Here is a 15,511-nt window from a genome sequence, read left to right as displayed (position 1 = left end):
AATAAAGGCGAGGTAGAAAATAAATAAAATAAATCGTCTTGAAAAAAATCATGTCCATGACTCCATTTCAAGCTGGAAGGAAGTGTGGAATGCCAGATTCCTTGTAGGAGTAATTCTTGCCCTGTTATAAAAACAAAGAAGATTGGAAAAAGCAAAACTGAAAAGCTCTTCAAATTTAGGTTCAAAATAGGGGAGCAGAACAATAAATCACAAACTCTGGGGTTGGGTTCGCTGTTTAAAAAAGTGATGCCCTGCACAACAGTGATACAGAGCTCAAGTGATTAATATTTAGTTGGCTTTGTGTTATTTTTTTTTATAGAGGAATAAAAATTCTGTTTTAAGAGTGCTCAGAGGCCTGTCCTCTGTCTGAAGATGTTCCTTACTTTAAAGTTTATTTAGTTCAGATCCAGTCCAAAGACTTTAAGTAGGAAAAGCAGAAGCCAAGAAGTTTCCCATCAACAGTCAATCTTATGGTTGCAATTTTCCCCAGTACAGCGAAATATGTTGAATTTCTATTTCACTTATAGCTGTCCCTGTTTTAGTGATCCATTTCCACTTTCCTCCTTTTTAAACGATTCATAATTGACCTGTACTAATATTTCACAACTTCTCTGAACAATCTATAATTTTAGGGATATATATTTGTCCATGATAAAAGCTCTCCATTATTTAAATGAAGCATTTCTCCTGCTTCAGCTTGTCATATGTAGTTTACTTTACTGTAGTTAGATATTGTGAGATACGCAAATGTATCTCACAATATCAGTTCTGCAGCAATAATATAGTCTGCCCAGCTTATTTTAAAGATGGAACAGAAGACAGTCCTTGGTAGAACACTCATGTGCGAGAATTGCATTTTACTTTTTAACAAATTGTCTCTGTGGTTCCCTCATTGCTCGTTGGATGGCAGTGTTGACTTTTCTAATAGAATATAGCAGCTTAGTTCATGGAGTGCTCTCTTGCTCCGTAGCTTTTAACATGATTACACATATTCAGAGTACAGTGTACAGTACTCAGAAATATTAAGGAAAGGAAGAAGTTGATTTCACATAAAGAATGCCCCTCTTTTTTAGATTCTATCTAGCAGTCATAACTGGAAGAATTTGGAGAAGGAGGAGGAGGAATTGTGGTAAAAACTATCAACTAGAAGAGGTTTGCATTTAGAAACTAGAATTCTGGGTATCCAGTGGTGGGACTTCAGGTTTGTACAATGTCTTCAGTGAATGAATGAATTCTCCATTTCCTTCCCCTCTCAAAAATCAATCAATCAAAAAACAATATTTTTAAAAAATCAACCCCTTATGCATTGACCTGATTTCTCCTTTATATTTTTGCCCTACTTCACATTATGGAATTATCTCACTCTCAATTCCTCCCCATATGCCAATAGTGAAAGGAAAGGAAAACAGTAGAAATAATATTTATAGCAAAGAAAAGCAACAAATGGAGAAAACTTCCTTCTCTTTCTCTAGATTGATACCCCGCTCTTCTAGCCAGAAGGCATTCAAGGCAATTTAGAAGTTTACCGCCATGTATGCCTATAACGATGTCTAGGATACTGAGGAACATGGCAGATACATAATTTTACTGAGAAATGAGGAGTCTACAAGGAGGCACAAAGTGAAACGTAATAGTTCCTGAACGTCCTAGCAAGCCTGATCCGCCCTCTAACATTTAATTATTTTGCATAACTTCAAACTAGGGATCTATTCATTAAAAAATAAAGAACAAAGTTGAGTCTTAAACATTGGCACATTCATGAAGTTTAATTGGCTAGTTTTGATTCAGTTATTGGCTCACCACTTAATCTAACCTCCTTTATTAGATTGGTATGACAGTACAATGGAGAAAACCATATAGAAATCAAAGAATTGTTTCATCTAGTCCAGTATTTTTTACTGACTGGTAGGATTTTTATGGCTTTACCTAGAGAAGCCCATAAATGACCCTTATTCCTTCTGCTTGGAAAGCAGGAACATGGTCACCAAACTGTTGTCCCGTTACATTCAGTCCTTGAGCTTCTTGAAGTAAGAAAAGGCATGTAATTAATAAATGAGGGGACTTCTGTGCATGGCCTTCTAGCTTAGATATCACAGGACCAGACAAATTATATTATTCTAGCACGTGAATATTGTGAAAATATTTATGTGAGAACTGAGGTTCATCAGTAGATCAGCTACAAACTGGATGGGGCATTAAGAGTAGCTGCTACTCCTTAGTCTCTGCTAAGGAGTTACATGTTGTTGTAGGGTGGGGAAAGTGGAAAGTTATTTAGGACTACTCTGATCTGGGAATCTCATTAATCATTTTCCTTGTCAGAAAAATGTATTCTCTGATCTTTGCTGATCTTTAAGATTAGAACACTAAACAAAACTCTGCTATAGCTTCTAGAAAAACTTGTCCTGGAATCTCTCTCATTTTAGATTCCTACAGTTTAGGGATAATAAATACTATGTCAGACATACCTGTCAACAAAGGTACTGTATCAACAAAGGCATTTCTCCCCTCCTGCAAAACACCCAAATCTACATCCACATTAGTCATGAAAGAAGACACATAATGATGAAGAAACTCCATAGTACAAAAGACCTAGAACCCCCCCTCTCCCAATCTGAAAGACAACACATTAAATTATTCTCATTCAAAGTTGTTTTGTTTGTAAGAAAGAAGGGGGGGGGGGAGGGAATGAGAGCAGGAGCAAATTGTTTGAGGGAACTCTGCATTTGACTTCACATTTTCTTTCATGTGACATGTGTGCCTATTTATCTAAGAATTGCATCAGCTCTCTTATCATTGTTTCCTGCATTTCTCCTTGTGCTTTCAGGCTCAGATCAGACAGGCTTATGATAGCTCTCTGAAGAAATTTAGCTCTCTCTGTATTGTCTACCTGATTTCTGACTCTTCAGGCAGAACCTAGCCTACAAACTAGTTTTACTAGGAAAGTTGTGTCTGGATAGCTTAAGACTTACCCCTGTATGTGTGAAAAAGAGAATTGCCATCACTTTACATTCAGTAAGAATGGCTGGATTTTCACATTGTGTGAGCTATAATGCAGTCTGCTGGGTGTTGATTTAGTATATGTCTGTGAGTGTCTTTGTGTGCATCAGTATTATTACATTATTCAGCAAAATAGGGTTGAAACCATAATAGCAAAAAGATGGGCACTCTGCAGCCTCAGAAAACATGAGGCTCCCAAATTCTTTTCTCGCACACCTTTGACTGCCAGATGTTGGTTTCTGATCACTTTGAAGCAAGCAGCAAACAATCCACTCAAATGTACCCCATTGTCCTAACAGGCAGGAACCATGCTGAGACGAGGAATAAGTCTCTAGTGTTTTATTACTGCTACATTAGATAGAAAATCCTAACAAACTTAAGAAGCGTGAGAAAACTCATACAGATAAACCCCAAAAGTCAAGGCGGGTCTGTTCTGTGTCTCTTTGAATGACTGCTCAATTCCTCGCTACTACACATGCGTTTTCCCCCCTGGATAGGGGCCCCCTCCTGCTCACCATCAGTGCTCATGACATCCATTCACCCCCAACCTCTATCATGCCCAAATGCATTTTTTTTAATCTGCTTACAAAAGATGCAGGTCAGTCTCAAAATCTAATTTTATGTATGCATTTATTTCACAGTTTTATAGCCCAGCCAATAAGAAGTCTCTGTACAGGTTTTGTTGTTTATTCATTTAGTCGCTTCCGACTCTTCGTGACTTCAAGGACCAGCCCACGCCAGAGCTTCCTGTTGGTCGTCAACACCCCCAGCTCCCCCAGGGACGAGTCCGTCACCTCTAGAATATCATCCATCCACCTTGCCCTTGGTCGGCCCCTCTTCCTTTTGCCTTCCACTCTCCCCAGCATCAGTATCTTCTCCAGGGTGTCCTGTCTTCTCATTATGTGGCCAAAGTATTTCAGTTTTGCCTTTAATATCATTCCCTCAAGTGAGCAGTCTGGCTTGATTTCCTGGAGGATGGACTGGTTTGATCTTCTTGCAGTCCAAGGCACTCTCAGAATTTTCCTCCAACACCACAGTTCCAAAGCATCGATCTTCCTTCTCTCAGCCTTCCTTATGGTCCAGCTCTCGCAGCCATATGTTACTACGGGGAACACCATTGCTTTAATTATGCGGACCTTTGTTGTCAGTGTGATGTCCCTGCTCTTAACTATTTTATTGAGATTTGTCATTGCTCTTCTCTCAAGGATTAAACGTCTTCTGATTTCCTAACTGCAGTCAGCATCTGCAGTAATCTTCGCACCTAGAAATACAAAGTCTTTCACTGCTTCTACATTTTCTCCCTCTATTTGCCAGTTATCAATCAAGCTGGTTGCCATAATCTTGGTTTTTTTGAGGTTTAGCTGCAAGCCAGCTTTTGCACTTTCTTCTTTCACCTTCATCATAAGGCTCCTCAGTTCCTCTTTGCTTTCAGCCATCAAAGTGGTATCATCTGCATATCTGAGATTGTTAATGTTTCTTCCAGCGATTTTAACTCTAGCCTTGGATTCCTCGAGCCCAGCATGTCGCATGATGTGTTCTGCATACAGGTTGAATAGGTAGGGTGAGAGTATACAGCCCTGCCATTGTCCTAACTGCTACATAAGACAGAATCCTAACAAACTGAAGAAGCGTGGGAAAACCCAGACAGATAAATCCCAAAAGTTAAGGCGGGTCTGATCTGTGTCTCTTTGAATGGCTGCTTGATTCCTCAGTACTACGCATGTGTTTTCCCCTCTGGATAGAGGCCCCGTCCTGCTCGCCATCAGTACTCATGACAGCCGTACTCCTTTCCCAATCTTAAACCAGTCCGTTGTTCTGTGGTCTGTTCTTACTGTTGCTACTTGGTCATTATACAGATTCTTCAGGAGGCATACAAGATGACTTGGTATCCCCATACCACTAAGAACTTGCCACAATTTGTTATGGTCCACACAGTCAAAGGCTTTAGAATAGTCAATAAAACAGAAAAAAATATGTTTTTCTGAAACTCCCTGGCTTTTTCCATTATCCAGCAGATATTGGCAATTTGGTCCCTAGTTCCTCTGCCTTTTCTAAACCCAGCTTGTGCATCTGGCAATTCTCGCTCCATGAACTGCTGAAGTCTACCTTGCAGGATCTTGAGCATTACCTTACTGGCATGTGAAATGAGTGCCACTGTTCGATAGTTTGAGCATTCTTTAGTGTCTCCCTTTTTTGGTATGGGGATATAAGTTGATCTTTTCCAATCTCATGGCCATTCCTGTGTTTTCCAAATTTGCTGGCATATAGCATACATTACCTTGACAGCATCATCTCACAAGATTTTGAACAGTTCAGCTGGGATGCCGTCATCTCCTGCTGCCTTGTTATTAGCAATGGTTCTTAAGGCCCATTCAACCTCACTCTTCAGGATGTCTGGCTCTAGCTCACTGACCACACCGTCAAAGCTATCCCTGATATTGCTATCCTTCCTATACAGGTCTTCCGTATATTCTTGCCACCTTTTCTTGATATCGTCTTCTTCTGTTAGGTCCTTGCCATCTTTGTTTTTGATCATACCCACTTTTTCCTGGAATTTACCTCCAATGTTTCTAATTTTCTGGAAGAGGTCTCTTGTCCTTCCTCTTCCATTGTCTTCTTCCACTTCCATGCATTGCTTGTTTAAAAATAATTCCTTATCTCTTCTGGCTAACCTCTGGAATTTTGCATTTAATTGGGCATATCTCCCCCTATCGCTGTTGCCTTTTGCTTTCCTTCTTTCTTGGGCTACTTCTAGTGTCTCAGCAGACAGCCACTTTGCCTTCTTGGTTTTCTCTTTCTTTGGGATGTATTTTGTTGCCACCTCCTGAACAATATTGCGAACTTCTGTCCATAGTTCTTCCGGGACCCTATCTACTAAGTCCAGTCCCTTAAATCAATTCTTCATCTCCACTGCATATTCCTTAGGGATATTAGTGAGCTGATATCTAGCTGATCTGTGGGTCTTCCCTAATCTCTTTAGTCTGATCCTAAATTGTGCAAGAAGAAGTTTGTGATCTGAACTACAGTCAGCTCCAGGTCTTGTTTTTACCGACTGTATAGATATCTGCCACCTTTGGCTGCAAAGGATGTGGTCAATCTGATTTCGGTGTTGTCCATCTGGGGAAGTCCATGTATAAAGCCGTCTCTTAGGTTGTTGGAAGAGAGTGTTTGGTATGCAGAGTGAGTTGTCTTGGCAAAATTCTATCAGCCTATGTCCTGCTTCGTTTTGTTCTCCCAGGCCATGCTTACCTGTAATTCCAGGTGTCATTTGACTGCCCACCTTAGCATTCCAGTCTCCCGTGATGAAAATAACATCTCTTTTAGGCGTGTTGTCCAGTAGGTGCTGCAGACCCTCATAGAACTGCTCTACTTCAGCTTCTTCAGCATCTGTGGTTGGGGCGTATATTTGGATCACTGTGATGTTAGATGGCTTGCCCTGAATTCGAATTGAGATCATTCTATCATTTTTTGGATTGTATCCAAGCACTGCTTTAGCCACTTTACTATTAATTATGAAGGCTACTCCATTTCTTCTGTGGTTCTCTTGTCCACAGTAGATCTGGTGGTCATTTGATGTGAAGTGGCCCATTCCAGTCCATTTCAGTTCACTGATGCCCAAAATGTCTATCTTTAATCTTGACATCTCACCAGTAACCACATCCAATTTGCCCTGGCTCATAGATCTTACATTCCAGGTTCCAATGGTGCGTTGATCCTTAGAATATCGGATTCACCATTCACCACCAGCACCGTCGGCCGCTAGCCGTCCTTTCGGCTTTGAGCTAGCTGCGTCATCACGTCTGGGGCTAGTTGAACTCATCCTCCATTCCTCCCCAGTAGCATTTTGACCATCTTCCAACCTGGGGGTCTCATCTTTCAATGGTATACCGACATATCTCTGGTTGTACTGATCCATTTAGTTTTCACGGCAAGAATACTGGGGTGGGTTGCTATTACCTTCCCCAGGGATTGCATTTAGTCTGACCTCTCTGTCATGACCTTCCCATCTTGGGTAGCCCTTCACGGTTTAGCTCATGGCATCATTGAGGTGCTCAAGCTTCAGCACAACAGGGTAACAATCCTTTGCTGAAGTACATATTTATACATCGTTGTTTTTAAGCCACTTAGAATCAGATGCCTAAAATAATATAAAAGGCCTTAACAACAACAGCAACAACCACCACCACCAAGCAGGTTTAATAATAGAGTCACAGTGAGTTAATTTTTTACTGTAATACTATGTGTGTTATTGAAACTCCAAGTTCCTACTTAAGGCAGAAAGCTTATGACTTTTGTAAATGCTTCAACAAATCCATGTATTTTATTTCATAGAATTCTGCAGCACCACGACAAGGTAATGATTCTTTGCTGAAGCTGTACAGGTTACTACAGAGTAAAACATTAAAACAACAATAATAGTATACCAAACCATCCAAGGTGGACACTAGTAAGAATCAAGGTTGAAGGCTTGGTGGAATAAAGCTGTCTTAAGTGATCTAAACATGGTGATGGGAGGAACTTTAAGACCTGGGAATCAAGAGTTCCAAGGTGTAGAGGCCACTACCAAGAAGATCTGTATCTTGTTCATGTCCCCTAACTTAATCTAGAGGAGGATCTCTCAAAAAGTCTTCCTGAGATGTTGTAGCAGATTTATACTGGCCTGATTTTATGTTATTTATTAAAGAAATAAAAAGGAGAACAGGTGGTTAACATGTACCATTAAGCTGCTGTGTTTTCTAGTGTTGAACACCTTTCTGATAGCAAATATTGTAATGTTTGAATAGGACAGATTTATCTCACAGGTGAAATATAGAAAAGTTATGTTGGGAAACTAAATGCCTGAAGCTCTTTCAGACATGTCCTGGTTGGGTTGTAGATACATAACAAATGTATGTCCCTTTCATATATCTACCTCTTGCTCTGGCTATCAGTTAAAATTGTGTTGGTGGTTACCAGAGGATTACAGGATGCCTTAAAATGATAGTGGTATAAATTCATATTTGCCGTAGCTGGCTTTGTAGAGTCAGCCTGGTATAATGTCAGCATAGTGTCAGTTTAGCACTAGGAATAGCAAGTCCCAAATCCCATTCAACCATGAAGCTCATAGAGCGATCCTGGAACGGTCACTATCTATCTCACAGGGTAGTTCTGAGCAAAAAGCAGTGCGTGGGGAACCATGTACACCATCCTAATGGGTAAAAGATAAAGACTCTCAAGTTCGGCTTAGTTTCTAGTAACAGCATGGACATACCCATGCACTTTACTTGGAAACAGTATGGAAGTGCTTTGACATTGCCTTCTTCCAGGGTGATTTTTTTTAAAAAAAGAATTCCAGTCTACTTGAGAGTAAAGTTATGGGGTTATATGGAACCATACCATTAATAAAATATCTGCTTTTATTTTGTTTCCAGCATACATAACAAAGCACAACATTAAAATTCCATTGCCCTAACTTGTTTAGTTTTATATCTATATGCAAAATAATTTGAAGGCACTTTTTTTTTAGCTCAGGCATTCTTTAACAGGATGAAAGAAAAAGAGAGGGACAATAAAAAACCCTTCACGTTTGTTACTTAATAGCATGCTGGAGGCCATGAGATTCTCTGAGGAATCTTTTATATACTGTATGCTAGCGAGTGTGTGTGTGTGTGTGTATGCATGCATGCATGCATGCATGCATGCTAGCAAGTAGGGTACTCAGTCAGTGTGTAACTCAATTCACATTATCCCTTATGTGAATGAGATGTGAAAAATAATTTCCTGTATCTTTAAAGCATCACTGTGCTAAGTCACTGGCACTAGCTCATGGAAAATAATAAAATAGTGTGCTTTCTCTCTGTCTTTTAGTTTGGATAGTTCTGCTTCATTGCAATACACACTCATCAGAAATGGTTAGTCCTTGAATATTAGCAAAGCTGCTCTTCTGTCTCTGAAGAGAATTTAATAAGATTTTCTTCCAAACTCTATTCGAAGCTGGTACTTTTCGCACTTCCAGATGCCTACGGATGGATTTAGAGTCACATGATCAGTTCAGTTTTCTTCTAGTAATGAATTGCTATTTCTGACATCCATGGAACCATGAGCATTTCATCCTCTGGAATAGCTCTTATAAAAACAGTAATAGTTGGGATGTCATTAGAACATATTGGCAATTAATTCTCCAAATGATCAATGGAGAGAATGTCCTTTTCCCTCTATCTCTGGTTTATTTATGTGTTCCCATTAATTATGCCTAATTTTCAGTTGGCACTTTTCCCCCTTAATGTAATTCAATTTAAGCATATCTTTCCAGAGACTTATTAATAGGTAGGGTCATTTATATTGTGTAGCACAAATATTTTATAATCCACTAATCTTGACAAAAAGGCAATGCCTTGCTAATAAAAAATGTATGAGGAGTAATGGGTCCCTATTAATAACTTATTAGGTCAGATCACACAGTTTGAAGTGTCTATTACACTTTAATTTTATCTGATTCCTTTCTTTGGAACCTGCAACTCTTTATCTAGTTATTGACATTATTTTGAATCCAGCCCCTTGGATCATTGACCCCCAAAAGCCCAATCTGCTAGAGAACATTTCTTTTAGTTCTTGGCCAATGAAGAGTTTGTATGAAAAGTTTAAGTGCCTAGGCTAATGTTTAGAGTTTGGCTTCCTTTCTAAAAATTGTCTCTTGGTTACTACTGTTGTAAATCCGTTATTTCTTTGCTAAGAAGAAGACAGACTATTTTTCAACCCAGTTCTTTTTCTAATGAGATTCTTCTTCTAGTAACATCATTGAAACTTTTCATCAGTGGCCTATTTTGGCCCAGTTTGTATTTTCCCTGGTCACATTTAGCAATTCAGATCTTCTTGAGAAAGTGCATTTTGGGAAATAATCTCAAATTAGGAAGTGTTCCATCCTCTCTATCTTATTCCACTTACATATTGCCAAAAAAGAGAAGGAAAGAAGATCCTGAGTTGTGCAAAATTTGCACTAGCATACACACACTCACACACAAACACTAGGGCAAAATAAGGATGCATGAGTCTGCTTAGGGTGATGTCAGAGCACCGTTGGTGGGCTACTTCAACAGTCCTGTGCTATCTTTATCTTTAAAGGAGACTTGGAATGAATGGGCCTTCCTATTAAGTGGAACACAGGACCACTTTAGTATAATGAGTAAATGTGCTATCGCTTTCTTTGAATAAATAATCTCTCTGGTATTAAAAACTATCCTTGAGTTAAATGGATAATGGGCTACAAAACTTGAGAGATGGGGACTTGAGAAATGCTGCATTCTCAGAACTGTGATACAGTATAAATGCTATGCTATGTGACATTTTCTTTAGATTAAATGAGGAATTCAAGAAGCAAAAAGAAACACATGCAAACATATACTTCGAGCACATATGAAGGACTGTAAAATATGGATTTGAAACCATATAACATGGAATGAATATACAGTTTAATATATAATGTACAATTTGGGAAGAAGAGTGGTTCTTCCATTAGAAAAAGAAGTTAAGATGTACTAGAAATGGGCAAGGAGGTTGAAAAAAGTTAGAACAAATTGTTTCATATTTCTTCCCTGCAGCAAATGTAGGACAGGTTAATCTGCATATGAAATTTGAAAAATACAAATCTCAGTCCTGACTTCACATTAGAGAATTATTGATGAATAGCCTAGGTAGTGTCCTTTGAATTGATTGAATGATTGATTGATAATGTGCTGTCAGTTCGGTGTCGACTCTTAGATTTTCTCCGTAACAATCTGTCCCTAACCAGGTCTTCCAGTGGTGCACTGTAACTGTATCACTGTAACTGTATCACTGTAACTGAGTCCATTGCTCTTGGTCATCCTCTTCTTCTCTGTCCTTCCTCTGCATGATAACCTTCTCCATAGAGCTACTGTAGGTCTTTGCGTAACATATCTCAAATATGATAATTTGAGCCTGGCCATTTTTGCCTTGAGTGAGAACTCTGGGTTGATTTGTTTGATGATCATTTATTTTGTTTATTTGTTTTCTTGGCTCTCCTCAGTATTCTGAGGAGTCTTCTCCAAAACAAACATTCAAAAGTGTCAATACTCTGTTTATCATGCTTCTTCAGATTCCAACTTTTGATTCCATAGAGTGTCACAGGGATTACTATGGCTTGCACTATCTTCTCCAAGGCTGTCATGGCTGCTCTATGGAGTGCTAGTTTGTGGCATATTTCTTGACTGCTTGTTCCTTTATTATTGATGGTTGATCCTAAAAGACAGAAGCTATCTACCACTTTAAAGTCTTCATTGTCAGTTCTAAGGCTGGCTGCTGTACATGTTGTCATTAGTTTGGGCTTCTTTATATTTAATTTTAACCCCATTTGTTCACTGTGCTCCTTAACTTTTATTACTAGAGTTTGCAGATCCTTCAAATGACCTCTTTTAAATGTCTAGGTTTCTTCTAATCACACCTATCTCTGCTATCACAGCAAACTGGTTAGATTGTTGCATCCTGTCCCATACCCACAGGGGCCTTGAAGTACAGTTTTCTTGGACATTCAATGTATCAAAAGACTGAATACCATTCTGGAAATAGTAAAGCTGTTTACTATTTTACATTCCCTATCATGGCCTCACCTTCACTCCCAAAATGGCTTGTTTATTCCCATTCTAACTCTGAGGGGGAGTGTTCTGGAGTGGGAGGAATTTCTGACAAAGAAGTAGAAGAAATGGAAATCTTCCCTCTTTCCTAATGTCCTCAGGCAGGAGGAAGAGGAGGGATGGAATAGGTTGCAAGGGGAGATTTCTTGTCAGCTCCAGATGAAAAAGAAATAGTAATAGAAGGGGAGGGGAGGGGCACAATGCCCTCCAGCCACTTAAGACCAGAACAAGGGGAGGGGAGAAACAACTGACAACTCCACATTCAGAGGCAGAGGGGAAAGAAAAAATAGGGATGAAAATGGAAAAAGGAATGAAGCTAGCAAGGCAGAAACAGCGATTCCCAGGCTAGAGAGAACTGTTATGTCAAGAGAATGGCCAACTGGCCATTACATTGGAAAGAAAAAACATAAAATTTAAACCCTGCAGTATCAACCTTTATAATGATTTTGACTCCTGTGTAATGCAGTGGGCAAATCCTTTGGGTATATGTGGCTTCTTTCTTGTCTGCAGCAAGGAACTAATCTAGATGAGTCATGGGTGAAAACCAATTCCTGAGTGGGTTAGGTTAGTCCCCTGAATGGGGTTAGGTATATGGAGAGCAGAATTTTACAGGCAAGCCCTAGGTGAAGGCTGATCCTAGTCTTCCTCAACTCTCTGTGGATTTGCCTATAGATTTTACTGTTCCTCCTGCTCCTTTTCCTGCATTAATTCTCCCCCCACTTGCCCTTCTGTTCTCTGTGATGCAGTCATTGCCTCTTAGAAAAACCTTCAGGCTAGAGAATATTGACCTTGAAGGCTTCTTTCTCACCACCTGAATACTCCTGAACTATGGTCCCTAAAGTGATTGGACCACACTTGTGTAAATATTTGGCCTATTCCACCTGCCCTCATTGAAATAAATGTGAGGACTTGCATACTTTTCACTATGTTTCATCATGTGCCACATTGTGTGCTAGAACAACAATTTATTATTGTAGCACACACCAGAACTGGGTAAATTAGTTCTACTCAATACCGAGTGCTGAACATAAAATATACATCAGGATGTCAGCTTCTCTGCAAGTTTGGTCAGATACCTGTGTCTCCATTATTGAAAGATCATTCTTACTTATGGCCATTTAAGAAAACATAACAGAGTAGAATTTGCTGTATATTGTGGGCAAAGATCTCTTCTGTCAGCAATTGTTCAGAGTGATCTTTATTCAGGCAACATTCTCCCTGAAGTTAATGAGTGTTTTTGAGTGTGGATATTCTTTTTTCCAAGAATGAAGCTGGGACTTAGATTCTATTACAGAGAATAGAACTTGATGACCGAAAGGGCTGAAATCTTTTAAAATAGCACCTGAAGGAGGCAATGACCAGGAAGCCAAGACCCATAAAATACAAATATCTCTATTAGCAGTGGATTAATCTGTCAGTTCACATCCTGCAATGCTCACATACACCCCCAACACAATTTCATTCTGTTCCATTTCTGCATCAATTTACAATTAAAAAAGAAAATAGCTATGAGGTGCCTATTGTCCTTTTGTTCAGGTACCTATTGAAAAAATACCTCTTTGCCCTGTCCTTGTTTATGTGAATGACGTAGATTTTCCCCTTTTAATTTTATTTTTAAAACCAGTATACCACCCTACAAAACCAGACTTATGTAGGTCTTTCCTACCTTTTACTTATCTCCTGATGCATATGTTACTCTTTATAATTCACTAAAATTGCATTGCTGTATTTTAGTTTTAATTTTGCAGGCTCTTTAAGATGACTGTAAACCACCCAGAGTTCCTCTTTTCAGGGAGATGGGCAGTGACAAAATTTGAAATAGAAATAAAAATAAAGAAAAATGATTAAATGGGAAGCAGTATCAAAATACATCCAGTGTTGCAAGTATTTGTCCCAACTATAATCCCTTCTCTTGTATGCCCATTTCCCAGTGTATACATTATGTGTCTGCCTGTATGTGTGTGTGTGTGTGTGTGTGCGTTTTCATTGGTGAGCTGCATTGCAAAATAGAGGGGTTGCAACACTTGAAAGATGATTGTATAGTGGTGCATATCAGTTTAGAAATTAGGCTAGTTTATGTCAAAATGTGAAATGAATTAATCATATCTCTATTCTATGTATGTCTTGATTTACAGTTTAGGAGAATGTGAAATACTTCATAAAAAGTTCTGGTCAACTCTGGACTAACCTTAGGATTCATTTTATAAACATTTATGTTTCCTTAATTTTTTTATTATATATTTTATAGGATATGACTGATTGCCATGGTATTATAAGCTATCCAGTGCAATTTTAGAGCAGCGGTTGTCTTTCCTCAGTTGGGAACTAATTGGCAGAAGGAGCAGGAAACACCCTTCTCCAACCTTCTCCAGTCACAGAAATTGTGGGACATTTCAAAGATAAGGTAACTCTCTTTGGCACACCTTCCCTATGCCTTTTGGGCAGAGCCCATTTAATTAATGGATAGCTTATTTGATTAATGGATAATATGTATACAATGTTAATGTAATGTTCCAGTGTTTACTCTTAGAAATCTGACCACCCTACTCAAGCCTGAAATGCAAGACACTGGGCAAAGTGGTGCTGATGTTAAGGCCTTGATGGCAGGCTTGGTGGCACTGGGTAGGAGAGGCTTTTGTCAGCTTCACCCAGACCCCACCATATGCTATTAAAAAAAAAGAAGAAGAGGTTGAAGAGACAGAAACAGCTAGCTGGTACTGACTAAGAAAGGGACTTTGAGAAGGTGTTTGAAGATGTCTGAAGGTCCTGTAGGTAAATCAGGTAAATTGATCAGACAGGACAGATCAGGCTTGTAGATTGAACATTCCTCATCACTGTCTGGGGAAGAAATAGGGTGATATGAGGGAGAATTTAGGTAACTCTCTCCTTTAGGCCCAAAGTCACCTAGTAAGTTTCGTGGTTAAACGGGGGCTTGCACTGGTCTCCGAAGTCCAATACTTTAACCACTATGCTATCCTGGTTCTTTTATAAAAGTGGTCATGTCTTCCATTCTTACTTACAGATCTATGTGGAAAGTATACCAGAAAAACGTCAGTGATGCAGCTGAGAAGTGAATATTCCTACTGGAACGTGGATGGAAGGTAGATGTTTCGAGTATCAACAGCTGCCTGGTGTTATAGTCGCTTTTCTGTTCAATAGCAAACAGTGGTATAAAAATAATGTTGCCATTTATTAAAGGTTTAAGCACAATTAAGTTGTAGAGACCTGAAAAGCTAATTATTATCAGTTTAAAAACTTGCCACCTTGACTTATGAATTAGTCAGGATCAGGTGCACCTAGCAGAGTTATCTAGGAATATTTATTTTGAACAAAGGCAGCCAGATGACAAGCATAAGGAGTGAAGACCCCAAACTTCTAGATACTTTGAAGTCACCTTTCCAATATTACATACGTTAAGTCTATCAAATTGGAACTACAGTAATCAGGATGGTCCCTAGATGGCAACAAAGGGACACAAACAAAATATTAACTATTTGCTGCCACTTGCTGGTCATCCACAGTTTTGCAGCTGCATGAGGCAGACCCATTTTGCACCTGAAAGTACTCTCCAACGTGCACCTCCCAAACCCAAAAGAAATGTTCATTCCTGATATGTGCTAGGGCTATTTAAAACTCTGAAGGCATATTTTCCACCCCAACTTTCTAAAAAGCTTTGGGCAGAAGCATCTTTGGGTATGTGAGTGACATGAAACAACTTGGACTAATGTGAAGCATCTAAACTTTCTCTATGATATCTGGTCTGCAAAAATCTGGATGATCTAGTAGATGGCAACAATGATATAAAGAAAATGTTACTCTTTGCTGCCCTTGGTGGTCATGCAGATGTTTGCAACCAAAATATGATAGCCCAACCTCACACAAGCTGA

Source organism: Candoia aspera, chromosome 3 (genome assembly GCF_035149785.1).
Source record: "Candoia aspera isolate rCanAsp1 chromosome 3, rCanAsp1.hap2, whole genome shotgun sequence".
Classification (NCBI taxonomy): domain Eukaryota; kingdom Metazoa; phylum Chordata; class Lepidosauria; order Squamata; family Boidae; genus Candoia; species Candoia aspera.
This window is presented reverse-complemented; position numbering follows the sequence as displayed.